We start from the raw sequence: 13,852 nt of genomic DNA, 5'->3' as shown, positions 1-13,852 counted from the left end.
CAAGATCTTGCCCTTACTTCCTGATTATATTGTCTTTCTTGGGTAATACGGAATAGAGAAAGAACTAATTCTTTCAGGACACTCGTTCGGTCCACACGACCGAACTCTGTCTGCTCTGTAACTGAGTTCTGGCCAATGGAAAGCAAGTGATATGCTCTATTTCTGGGCTGGACCCATAAAGCCTGCCGATGTTTGATATTCTCTGCTCTTTCTCCTTTCACCAGCCTAAGCCAACCACAGCTTGGAAGTCTTGCTGAAGACAATCCAGCCACATGATCGAAGAAGTCCAGGTCTCTGAATCAATAATTGCAGAAGAGCCACCGTTAGGGGCTGAATTGTGTTCCCCCAAAACTCATTTGCTGAAATTATAACCCCCAATTTCTCAGAACATGACCTTGTTTGGAGATAAAGTCTTTATATAGACAGTGAGGTTAAAGTGAAGTCATTAGGACTGGCCCTAACCTCCTATGACTACTGTCCTTATGAAAAGGGGAAACTGGACACAGTCACAGAGGGAAGACCATATGAAAAAACATGGGAGAAGACAGCCATCTATAAGCCCAGGAGAAAAGCCTGGGACAGATCCCTCCCTGTATCCCTCAGAAGGAGCCAACCTTACTGACACCTCACTGTGGGCTTCTAGGCTCCTTAACAGGGAGATAATAAACTTCTGTTGTTGAAGTCACCAGTTTGTGGTCCTCAGTTCCTGCAGCTCTAATATTGAGTAATAGCTGCTCACCTAACACCTAACACGCCATTTGGGAATTCACAGAAGAGAGAAAGAAATATCCTGCTTTCTGTGATCTACTATATACTTTGTGTTTTTGCTAGAAAAACAAGTTTGTCTTAACTAACAGATAGGAAGAGTACATTGAGTGTCCCTGTCAACATCTCACATGTGGTTTTGTCCTGATCTCCCCACAAAGAAGCCCATGTTAGTCTTATGGGGATTGTATTGAAGGACAGTGTGAAAACGGAAAAGAGAGTAGAGTAGGGAGTTTGGTATGAGAGTGGACCCAAGCCAAGGCTGGGGTTGGGAGAGCAGCTGTAGGCACAGGTCTGATAGTTCCAGAGCTGGTAGGTGGAGGAGTGAAGAGCAGAGCCCTGAGGCCAGCAAGGGAGGTGTGCCCTGATGCTCCTATTTCAAGACAGCCATGTGTGCTTAACAAGCTTGATAGTTCAAAGGAAGTTCTCCAGCCAGGACATTAAACTTCTCATAGCTTACAAAGTGTCCATTGATGAAACTCTGTGTTTCATCAAATACTTAGAGCCATTGTAGGAGGGAGTCAAGACCAAAAAGTTATTAGACAAAGTCTGTCACAGTCTCAGTGGACCAAGGCATCTTTGTAGAGTGTAGAGACGTGTGGTGGTCCAGATCAGAGGGTTGAAACTCAAATGGGGTGGTGGGGGTGTCCACACGGAAGTATAGTCCACAGAAAGGGTTGGAATCTGTGCAGAATAAGAATGATATCTGCAAGTATCCGAGCTGGTGTTGACTGAGGAGGTAATCCAGGAGGCGGGAGGCCCAGGGAGCCTGTGGGGGACTCACATGGAGTGAGGAAGGCATCTGTATGGGGTGGAGCCAGAAGCATGGGGGAACCTGTTAATATGTTGGGGTACTGGTCAAATGAATAAACATACTACTAATAGTGAAAACCAGCTTTCTTCTTCCAGAGAAGGGAGTTGTAAATATGGACAAAAACATTAAAAAAAATGATAAGTACTCCTGTGATGTAGGTTAAATTTGTAGGAATTGGTGTGAACATATATGATTTTCAATAAACTGTCTAGAGATAATTATAGAAATAAATATAGATGTCCATGTGGGGGTGTACAATGAGCCTGCCTAGTCCCCAGAGATGGTTTCTAAATACTGTTACCTTCTAACAGGGTCCAGGGTTCCTTAGAGAAACAGCAGATTCAGATTTGGAAGTGTGACAGTCCAAGAAGAGTCTGGAATATTTTGTTGTACAAAAAGTAATGAAGTATTCACAGAATAACAGGCATGTATCAAAAGGACCCAGCGTATAGCCTGCCGGGGCTCCCACACGGTTAGATCAGGAGCAACTGGAATATCAAAATCAAGAATGATTTTATTTACTTTTTAAAAAGATTTTATTTATTTATTTGACAGAGAGAGAGAGAGAGATTACAAGCAGGGGGAGCAGCAGTGGGTGGGGGGAGCAGGCTCCCCGCTGAGCAGAGAGCCTGATGCGGGACTCGATCCCAGGATTCTGAGTTCATGACCTGAGCCAAAGGCAGAAGCTTAACCCACTGAGCCACCCAGGTGCCCCTCAAGAATGATTTTAAAGAATTCTATCCCATTGAATAAAATAGGAAGCCTCGAGTTCATACCCATATGAATAGATGAATAAATCAGAAGTTTCATAAGAACAGGATATTTACATAGTTTCCAAATATTTCTCCACAAAATACCTAATCATCATAACGGGAAAATGCCATTAAAGAAGAGATACCACCTTAGCCATTGTGACTGAAGTTAACAACATCCTAGTGGGATAACGGAAATTCTACACCTGCGACTAGATGCAGCAGGAAGAACGCAGCCCCACCCCTGTGACAGTGTTGTCACAGACCTTTATCTAATCCTGAGGAAACATCAGGAAAACCCAAAGTGGGCTGTTCTGTAAAATGAGCGGTCTATGATCATCAAAGGTGTCCAGGTCCTGAAAATCAAAAGAAGACTTTGAAATGGTTCCTCATTGAAGGCAACGAATGACATGACAACTGTAAGCAACGCGTGACTTGGAACTGATTCCTTGTGCTCAAAAGGATGTTTTTGAAAGAATGGGTGAAACCAAGGGTATCCGATTGAGGTGGTTGTATTGCAGGTGTTGCCCCTCTTCGTGGGAAATACAGTCTAAAGTGTTTGGGTTGATGGTGTTCCAACCCTATTTTGCGTCATGGTGACAACTTTCTCTCAAATGGCTCAGGGAAAAGAGAAGTTCTTTGTGTTGGAGTGACAACTCTCCTCTGAAAAACGTTCCAAAATAAAAGTTTGTTAAGTTATCAGATCCATTTCCCAGATGAAGAAACAAGCCCTGAGATGCTTGAGGCAACCAAGCCAGTTGTGTGGTAACTCCAAACCAGGAGCCTTGCAGTGAGCAGCAACATTTGCACTAGACCTGAGGGGGTGGGAGAACCAAGTGAATCATTTCATGAGGACATAAACCCAGGTCTAAGACTCCAGTCTACATGGTAGCCGTAACCATAGCGTGGAATTATTCTAAGTTTCTTTTTTTTTCCTTCTGTAGTCATCTAAGGAATCATTCAGAGTCAATGTTCTTTGAGTGTATGTTGGAAAAAGCAAGTGACACCAACCAATAATAATTTGGGGCTGGGAGGTTTGGGAACATTTTTGCTTTCATTATGATTTCTGCCAGGTCCATAAAACAGAGAAGCTCTTACATTATAGTGCAGTGTGTCTCCTTTTATTGAAAGCCATGAGTGGTCTGCAGGTGGGAGTTGGGAATGGTGGTTAAATTATTCATCATGACAGAAATAATTATCTTCATACAGGAGACAGAAGCCCAAATGCCTTTTAGGAAGTCAACTTGAGAAATGCTCCCCAGTGATAATGAAAGTAATAAGATGTGTCCCAGGCTCTCTTCACGAGCTCCAATGTTTTTTCAACACTTGCCAAAAGTGCCCTGTGCTGACAAATGTCTGATTAACAAAATTAAGAAGAGGTTTGGCTGCAGCATTAATCCCTCCCCCAGGCCTTTTAGCTTCTGCATTTCTAGGTTGATTAGCTTTTCGGGTCAGATTTTTTTCCCTTGAGCTCATTCTTTATCATTTGTGGTCGAGCCAATGTGATGGTTTTCTGTCATGACAGGGTGAGAGCCAAGTAACTATCTCCTTCTCTCCTTCATGGGAGGTTCCACTCCCTGCACAATTACAATCCCATTACATCTCAAACATAGAACAAAAAGCTCTGTTGACATCTTGTCACCTTTCCCTTCTCAAGTTCATCGTTTGCCTCAAAATGGAAATATACAAAAGTGGCAAAAATATTTTCCTTCAAACTTGTATGTGACTTGCGTAGACCCAGAGGGTCTTTTTCTTGTTTTGTAGTTAGTGGGTGCACATTTTGGCAGTGGGAGCAATAGTGATGGACAGGGTGTCTATCACAGAATGGGGTAACTATCCGTGTAGGCATGGAAAGCCCAAGTCATGTCACTGAAACCTTAGGAGACAGGCAAAGAAGCTATTACTGTTGTCATTATTATTTTGTCATTGAGCAAATGAAAGCTCGGAATTCCTAAATGACTTTCCCTAAGCTGGAGAGCAATAAGTCGTGGAATTAGCATTGGGTATTTGGACTCAAAAAGTGCCAATCACTGACTTGAGCATTAGATAAGAATTGAGTTGATTCATTAAATACACATACAGCGTTTTACATGACGGGGCTATGAAGTAAGGGCTCACTGAAGAATCACACAAACCATTATTATCCCTGTAATCAACCATTAGGATGGTTGGATACATATATTTAAGGTTTAATTATATATTTATATATAAAATTAGTTTCTTTAAAGTTAATCCAGAGGAGCAAAATACATTTATTTTTCTGACCTGGTGGGAAGATATCTGATCTAGCCCCCATTGATATTTTGGCTCTGGCTGGTTACAAAAGAAGAGAGAAGAAAGGAAAACTCACGGTGAATGGTTGTATATAAGAATTTCAATTAAAAAATTGTTGTCAAAGAGAAAATAAGATATAAAAAATGAAATGTTGGAGATTTGGAGAAATTAAGCAGAGTCAACACAAAGCAAGCAAAAAATCAGCCTAATCTTATTTTTAACTTAACATTTAAAAAGATATTTGCATAAATGCTGCTGAAAACTTAAGAAGGATCAGAAAGGACCTGAATGTGTCTGCTGACTTGACTTCTCTTCAAGCTTTTTTTTTAAGTTTTTTTTTTTTTAATTTATTTGACAGAGAGAGAGATCACAAATAGGCAGAGAGGAAGGCAGAGAGAGAATGGGGAAAAGCAGGCTCCCAGCTGAGCAGAGAGCCTGATGTGGGGCTCAATCCCAGGACCCTGAGATCATGACCTGAGCTGAAGGCAGAGGCTTAACCCACGGAGCCACCTGGGAGCTCCTCTCTTCAAGCTTTCTATCCAGCTCTGGCCTGGCGTCCTAGGTGAGTCTTCTCCCCATTCAAGGCTTCCATTTTCCCACTACAGAGTTAAGAGTTGACCTAACGGCTTTTTAAGTAGCCTAAAATTTCTTTTTCTACAGCTCTGTGGTTTATAATTGAATACATTTTATGAGAAAATCAAGAGTGGAGACTGACAAAGGAAAGAGATCCATTGTTTCCAAACCACCAATAGCAAGAAAGAAGAGAAAGAACCACCTAGCATGAATACCAGTGCCCGTGAATTATAAACTGCAAATCCCATGAAAAGTCTGGGGTAATAATCACCTGCATGTTTGAAACCTTTGGAAACTTTGTGCCTAATCTTTTTCCCCACTTTGCTCATTTTCCTTCTTCGGGAGGCAAAGAGTCTTCTCTTGACCATTTCTGTGTTCTCATGAATATCACAGGAACATTCTTGGGTCTGCCATTGAAAAAGGAAATATAAATATTTAGATATTATACAGAAGTGCCTGAAGTGTAGAAATACAGAAAAATTTTCCAGGCTTGGGTTTTCATAGTTTATAAATCTTATAGGAATAAAAAATTAAAGACAAATCTCCCATGATAAACAGTATTAAGTCAAAAGGAATATTTAGGCAATATTGCTCAGTGATTTTTTTTTTTTACTGCCAACTTCGTAAAGTTGGATTTTTTTGGATTATTGTGGAAACAGGCAAATAGAGAAATCACTGAAGTATTTCAAGTGTGTGGGAAAAAGGAATTCTGAGATTATTACGTGTTCAAGGCAGTGCATGAGATCTGGATTTCTCCCCAGCATTCCAGGGCCAGGACCCAACTGCTCGTTCTGCACACTCCTGGACTCTCAAAACCTAACTATGTATTCATGAGGCCAGAACGATGGAAGTAGACACTTCATCTTCATCTCGTCCAATGGTCTCCAGGTCGCTGAATCCTTAAGACATGCAATTTGATCAAAGTTTCCATGGCGTTGACCCAGATAGTCTGGTTCATAAAAGTACCGAATCCTTTAATGAAACACAGCATTGAGTTAATATGATTTATGCCACCCATCACCCAGTGGGCTGATGCTTTGAAATGATTTGATTAAAGGAAGATTATAAAATGGCTGTGACCCTGCCTCATTTGCATTTGATTCAAAGGAAATGACCCAAACGGAACTAAATACGCATTTAAGTGTAAGAAAAAGATTTTTTTCTCTTTATTAAGCATGAACGTGAAACAACTTGCCAGTGACTTGTGCATTATTTTAGGACTAGGAAATGAGTCTGGCATGAAAAAAATCCAAACTGATCATGTTAATTGTGTTTCCTCTGAACAAGAAAATTTAATAATCTCCATCCCCTGATCTATCAGTCTCAGGTTTGGGACTTGAAATGTTTCCTGTCTTCTCACGTTGAGTGGTGCATGGTTTACACCCACGTTGGGGTTTCTTTTCCCCTTCAGAGGAAGAAAAAGAAAGAAACCAGCACTCAGCACTCACATGCTATCTTTTGATATTTGTTTTATTGTTACTTTCATTTTACAGGTAAAGAAGTTAAAGTTGAGTGAGTCAAGTGTTAATTACATCTACACCCATCTGTCTCCAAAGCCCACCCTTCTCCACCTCACCAGGCTTCCTTCTCTCCTTCTCTTTGTATCTTGAGCAAAGAATACTTCATTTAACTAATATATTCTGCAATTCCAGAAATGATGCATTTACCAGAAAGTGTTAATCCCATTAGTATTCTGTATGTCACTTCCTTGGACACAATTATGGGTTTACAATATCTTTCCCTATAAAACAGTGATATATGTTTCCCTCAGGTCGAGCTAGGTACCATTTTCATGTGGTAATATAATTTCATGTGTCCAGTGATAGCAAACATCCAGGGAGAATATGAAAATCCCGCCACATTTCTTGCAGATTGCTGATATGAACAGATGACCGGTTCGTAGTGACTATTTACAGGAAGCTTACAGGTCTCCGTGCAAGTGACCAAGATTTCAGATGTGCAAAACCCAGCTGGTACACGAACCCTGGGAAATTACAGAAGACATGCTAATAAAATATTTGAGCAAAGATCACAGGTTACTAGCCCAATGTGAGATACGATGATGACGAAGAACAGGGAATGTAGAAGAAAGAGAAAGATAATCGGGCATGAGAACAAATCATGTGAATGTTTTAGGTACAACCAGTCAGTAAGCTGTAATCCAAATGGAACAGCAACCCGTAAGAGCTAGAACTCAAGACTGTGCCCCACTATGAAGTTGGGAATTATTCATCTACTATAGATGATCTCATTCCATCTGATTCAAATATGGGTTTGTTTGTTTTTTTTTTTTTCTCCTGTTCAAAAGAAAGCAGTTTGCTGAAAAGAAATGTAAGTCTTTTGGAAAAATTACCAGCAACTTTCAGGGACAGACGTTTGACACAATTTTCTTATGTCTCCCAAAAGATGTCTGTTTACTTACAGACATTTATACGTCCTTTGAACAGTTCAGCCACTGGACTTCTACAAGTATTTTATCCAGGAAAGATGATATTATGAATTGTGTTTATAACGAATGAACAAAACATGAATAATATAGAAATGCTAGTATTTCATTAATAATGATTAGCTCTGCTACAGTGGTGTAGGGTATGATGAATTCTGCTAGTATTGTAATAAATTCCTTTTCAAAGGAATTATTGCCAAGGGCAATTCCCAAATGAGTTCTAGACAGTTCAACAGTATCCCCGGAGCCAAGTTTAGCATCTGGCACAGAGAAAGTACTCAATGATTATTTGTTGAATGAATCAAAGAGCAAGACCAAAAGAGAAGCAGCAAAGCCTAACATTGCTAGCTTAGAATGTTAAAGGAAGAAAGAATAAAGATATTCACAAGTAAGCCTTAGCCTCAACGGTTACGTGGCGCACAAGAGCTTTCAACAGGGAAACTAGGCTTCCTTTAAGGAACGGCTGAGTTCTGAGAAGGCAGTTGGGAATGTCAGTGGTGAGTGCACACTGATTCCTGCACTAGAAGGTAGCCGCAGGACCCTGGAGCAACTCCTGTCTTACGGACAAAGGTTTGCATCACAACGCTTTGCTCAGAATTCCTCCAAAGCCTGTTAAAATTGCAAATAGCTTTGGACCAACTTATATTTTGGCAGTATCACCATAACAATGGCGATGAAGTATTAATCAGTAATAGGGATGGCTTACAAATGTCACCACATTAAAGGTCTTTTATGTGCAATAAACTCTAGGTCCAATAATAACTCTTAATAAGGCCTTTATGGAGACCGTCGCAACTTTAAATGACTTAGTACCAATCTCAGAGGCTCTTGAAATTTTCATAGGATATTAACATAAGCCTGTCATTTTACAACAGACTGACAGAGAAACGCTAACGGATAAACATCGCATTCTACAAACACGATGTGAAAACACAATGGCACGCACATCTCAAAGTGTTTTGAGAAATAGGCAATGTGTGTCTGATTATTGGAAATGGCCGTGCGGCCCTGGGAGCGGAAGGCCTTCCATTGGCTGTTTGCTTTCTCCTCACAGAGACTTCTAGCTCCTTAGCTGCCTCAGCAAGACTGCCTTGGGGCGAATGCCTCCCATGGAGAGAATCTGAGACAAGGAAAACTCAAGTGTTTAACTCTGGGTAGCGAAAGCAGGAGGAGAATGTTGTGTGTCTTGACTTCCAAGCCTTGTCCCCATCTGAGAACCATCGTGCTTTTCAATATTTGATAAGATCAGGGAAACAGGACTTTGTGAGAATCCTGTGGAGGGGTGGTGGCCTGGAGTCAACAGGAACAAGTGGATAAAAGATTAAGGGCAGTTTAGAGTTTATGTTTTTCTTGTTTTATTTTACTGTGAAAAGAGCCCTTCCCATGGTATGGACCCCTTTAACACATGTGTACGGGTCTGTTCATGTTGACTATGGGTACAAGCTTGTACAGTGGCTCTCTAGAGCCTGTTCGCCTTGTAGGACATCACACCCCTTGAGGGTAACTCCCGACGTCTCCCTCCTCCCCGTCCCTGTCCCTGGTAACCACCAGTTCCCGCTGTAATTCTGTGAGTGTGACTATTTTAGAGACTTCATTGAATGTGGAGTCATGCACTATAGGTCTTTCCGTGACTGGCTTATTTTGCTTAGCATAATATCCTCAAGGTCCATCTGTGTTGTTGCATATTACAGAATTTCCTTCTTTTTGAAGGCCAAATGTATCATATACCTCATTTCCTCCATCCAGCCATTCATGGATGGACAGTCAGTCTCTTTCCACGTCTTGGCTGGTGAGCAGTGCTGTGATGAACACAGAAGTGCTGACGTCTCTTTGAGACCTTGATTTCAATTATTTTAGATGAATACCTAGAAGTGGAATGGCTGGCTTGTAGGGTAATATCTTTAATGTTTTGGGAAAATTCCATACTGTTTTTCACAGTGGCTGTGTCATTCTACAGTCCCACCAAAGTGTGCAACGGTTCCATGGGTTTTTCTTCTTTACTTAGCTGTAATGGTTCTAGGAAAATCTAACATAGATTGTGTCCCCTGTTCTACAACCTGTGACTGTTTCCCAGAAAGTACAAACTTGGAATCCCATGTTTTTTTTTCCCCAGTAGGCTGAAAGGGATAAGTGGTAGAGGAGATAATGGGTGTTCTTTTCCATTCATAGAGGAAAAGGGTGCCATTGGCAATCAAGATTGCTTATGGCATTAATTACAAGCCATATGTATTCTCTGATGCGTGCGTGAGGGGAAAACAGTGAGCAGAAAGAAAAAGGAGTCACACGATGTCCAAAGAAATGCACAATCTGGAATCAACTTGAACATAGATGAGGAGCAGAGTCCTGGGTTAGGGCGCGCCACACCAGAAGGAGCGGGGCAGTTGGAATGCAGGATAGAGAGAACCCTGCCCCGGTCCACAGAGAGAGACAGGCAGAGCTCCTTAGTGACCTGTGATTCAACAAATTCGTCGAGCTTTTTTTTTTTCTTTTTCTAAGATTTTATTTATTTATTTATTTGACAGAGATCACAAGTAGGCAGAGAGGCAGGTGGAGAGAGAGAGGAGGAAGCAGGCTCCCTGATGGACACAGAGTCCAATGCGGGGCTTGATCCCAGGACTCTGGGATCATGACCTGAGCCGAAGGCAGAGGCTTTAACCCACTGAGCCACCCAGGCGCCCCCTGTTCGAGCTCTACGGACGTATCTGGGCTGGGTGGGTCAGCATCCTATTCTTTCTGATTAGAAATCTATTCATAAGAAAGAGCCACCCTAAGGGATATGGGATTCCCCAAAGTGTCTGCATACTTTCCCCCTTCTCAATGAGCGTGAGCAGAAATAGGAAAGTCCTCAGGCCCATCCCTGAAATTGTTCTGTGCTTGCTCAAAAGGCAGCTCGGTCTCTACAGCAGAACACTGCCTTGTAAGACTTTCATTGACAGGAAGGAAGCCATAAGCGAATCAAAATAAGTCTCTTCTGTGGGTAGCACTGGTTTGTAGTAAAGCGTCTGGTGTTGTTTAGCACTTTCATGACTGGCTTCACAACATGGAAAGGAATTTGTTTTTGGACAAAGATGAGTGAATTCCACAAAACACACAACGTCTACAACTCTCCAGCTGGAGAAACAGACACACACAAGGGTCCTTCCCCACCCCTAAGGCTCCCCCCGCCCCCATCTGCAGAATCAAGCACGCAGACAATCCAAACCACTGAGTTTGGCGCGTCTGGGTATACTAGTGATGTGCCTGTCTCAGATTTAATTGCACCGACGTGCTGAGCGAAGTTTGCATGTGTGTGCATTAATCGTTGAGTGAGGACCCCAACTGGATCTCCCAGAATCACCCCCTGTTGACAGTTATTTAAACGGCACCAGCAGCTGATGGGAAAGTAGCCCTCGGAAGCACGGGAGCCCAGAGGAGCTTGATGCCTCCCGCCTGTGATTCCCCCACAGACACCTGCCACTGCCTCGAGGACAGGGGCCAAGCAGAGAGCAGGGACACCCACCGGCTTCCATCCCCACCGGGGCATTCTTCAGCAAGTGGTCCAGATGGGACTGATGCAGACTCTGCGGAGACAGATAAATGGCCCTGCGGCAAGGATGCAATCTAAAGAAGCCGTTTTTCTTCCCTTCCCTTGCACCTTGAGAGGGAGGGTGGAATCACTTTCTGACTTGATTCATTGCTGGAGGACCCGGGTAAAGGGCCCTCTGTATCAATGTTTGGTTGATGTCCTTATAGCTACAGAAGGACTGTAAGAAAGGACCCAGAGCTGCAGATCCATCTGTCCCCGTCCGAGTGCACCTACGTCATTGGCAATGCCGTGACACCATGCCTGTCTGCTGGCGGAGGCACCCTGTCTTGTCTGTCAAAACCCACAACGTTCTCTGGGGCTGGCGCATCGGTATTGCGCAGGTGATATACGGACCCTTTTCTAATTATGCGCTCCAAGAAGAAAACACACACCCGACCCATAACACTGGGGGCATGTTCTCCGGCTCTGGACAGCGGAGTGCTCACTGCTGTTGGCTGGCAGATCCTAGCGCCGGCTGGCTTCACCAGCCAGCGTGGGGGACCCCGACCCCCAGCTTCTGGGCACTGCAGCTCTTTGAGGACAGACCAGGGCTCTCGTGCGGGCCCGGCGCTGTGGGCTGGGGAACCGCTTTCCTATCCTATCTCCGTGGCCAGGAAACAGTGTCACCTTCCCTCTGTCAGCCTTGGTGTCTGTCTCTAGGAAGGATGATATTTTTATGGACTTAACCGATTTTTCAGGAAGGTAAAAAGAGAAGTGACAATCTGAGAACCATGTGTACACTGGAAACACAGTCATTTCAAACCGTTTTTATCAGTCTTTCATCCTTCTGATTTGCGTTTCTCCACTCTGATGGCTAGTGTCGTACTGTGTTCGTTTATGTTTTAGAATTTTTCTATATTTTAGGATGCTTTGGCATCCCCGGGCTTTGTGGACTGGGGAGGGACTGCCCCTCCCTCGTCTTGCCAGCTCCTGGAGGGTAGCTGACTTGTCTGTGGGAGGGTATGTTTGATGTGCAAACCAAGGAATGCAGGTCCAAACCCCCACCTGCCCCCTTTCCTCAGGCTGCTGCAGCTGGGGACACAATTCTTCTGCCCTAAATGCAGGCCCTGAGTAAGTCAGGCCGCCCCTATTTATACCCCAGAGCCTGTGGAAATTACTCAAATGATCCAATCCTAAACCCACTCATCCTGTTAACTTAGCCTCCCCCAGTCCTTCCTCTGACATAAAAGCTTTTGCCCATGCCCTCCCCCTCACTCCCTCTGCCTCCAGGCTGGCTCTGGTGCTTCCCAGGGGTTGGGGTGGGGGGGGGGGTTAGGGAGACTGTGGTGTGCTGACCCTTCTGTGTTTAGGGATCTATGACCATAAATTTCCTCCTTCCTGGGAGTAACTTCCATATCCGTATGTCTTAATGTATCTGATGGAAACAGATCCCAGGTATATTTTAAAACAAGTGCCCAAACGAATCTATTTTTGGAATGAAGGACTCCATGGAACCACAAAGGGCAATGACTATGATCTTGGCAAAGCTGCTTCCCCTTCTGGGCAACAAGGTGGGATCAGGGTACTTGCTCTCCGATGCCCATTGGTGTCCCCTGGGACCTTTGAGAAACTGCAGGTTTCTGGGCTCCTTCTCAAAGCAATATGGAGCCTCTTGAGGTGTGTGTGTGTGTGTGTGTGTGTGTGTGTGTGTGTTTTCATGAAAGCCCATCCCATGAGTTTAATGCTTACCCAGAACTGAAAACTATAGGGGTGTAGTTTTCACCTGTGAATTTTTCTCAAGCCTTAAAATCTTTTCCTAAATAAACACTGGGAGATCCTGCAGGGAAAAAATATTTGAGGAAGATGGATGGATCTGATATAGAAAATTTCGAAATACGAGATCCCATGGACAAATCCTTCTTAGTGCAAAAAGAACACATTTGCCCTACTTTTGAAATTCAGTGGGAGGGGACCTGTCGGAGCTGACTAGGAAACCCCCACACCCGTTCAGGGAAGACAGTGATGCACCATAATAGGGCCTTTTGGGTTTTCATTTTGGCTCCGAGCTGCTGATGGAAGGCTCAGCTTCGAGGACATGTAATTCTGTGTCTTGTATCTGGCCCTGGGTGTGCTGAGATAGTTTATGGAATGATTTCGCTCATGAGGGGGAAATTAATTGCATTCCCCTCACCAGTTGCTCACAGCTATAGCTTCATCGGACAAAGCCAGAATTCCCCTTAGGAAACCCAATTTTAAGTTAATATATAGTAATGCTGTACATGGCCTTATTAATCTAGGGCAGGTGGCTCTGGGGACAGAAATCGGCAGGCTGCGGGCTGGAGAGCTTGGCTCTTGTCTGGCTGGTCCATGAACCGACTGTGTGGTTTTGGCCACACCCTTCTTCAGGTACCGTCCCTATAGGTAGAACCAGAACAATCACAACTGTCTCTTGGGGGCAAATAATACAAATGAATGAGATAATGTCTTTGGAGAGATTTGAGTTCCTTGGAGAGTATTCCCATAGAACACACACACACACACACACACACACACACACACTCATATACGCAGTCTGTTCCTGGACCTTACCAGTCTCACAGATGAGCAAGTATAACCAAAAAAAAAAAAAAAAATCATAATTCTACCCCAACCCATTATCTTTAAAGAAAAAAGCCATTTCTCCTCCCCACTGCTGCGGGGAGAGTCACTGCTCACGTCCCCGA

This window comes from Lutra lutra, chromosome 8 (assembly GCF_902655055.1).
Source record: "Lutra lutra chromosome 8, mLutLut1.2, whole genome shotgun sequence".
Classification (NCBI taxonomy): domain Eukaryota; kingdom Metazoa; phylum Chordata; class Mammalia; order Carnivora; family Mustelidae; genus Lutra; species Lutra lutra.
The sequence above is the reverse complement of the archived record's forward strand: the minus strand, read 5'-3'. Positions refer to the sequence as shown.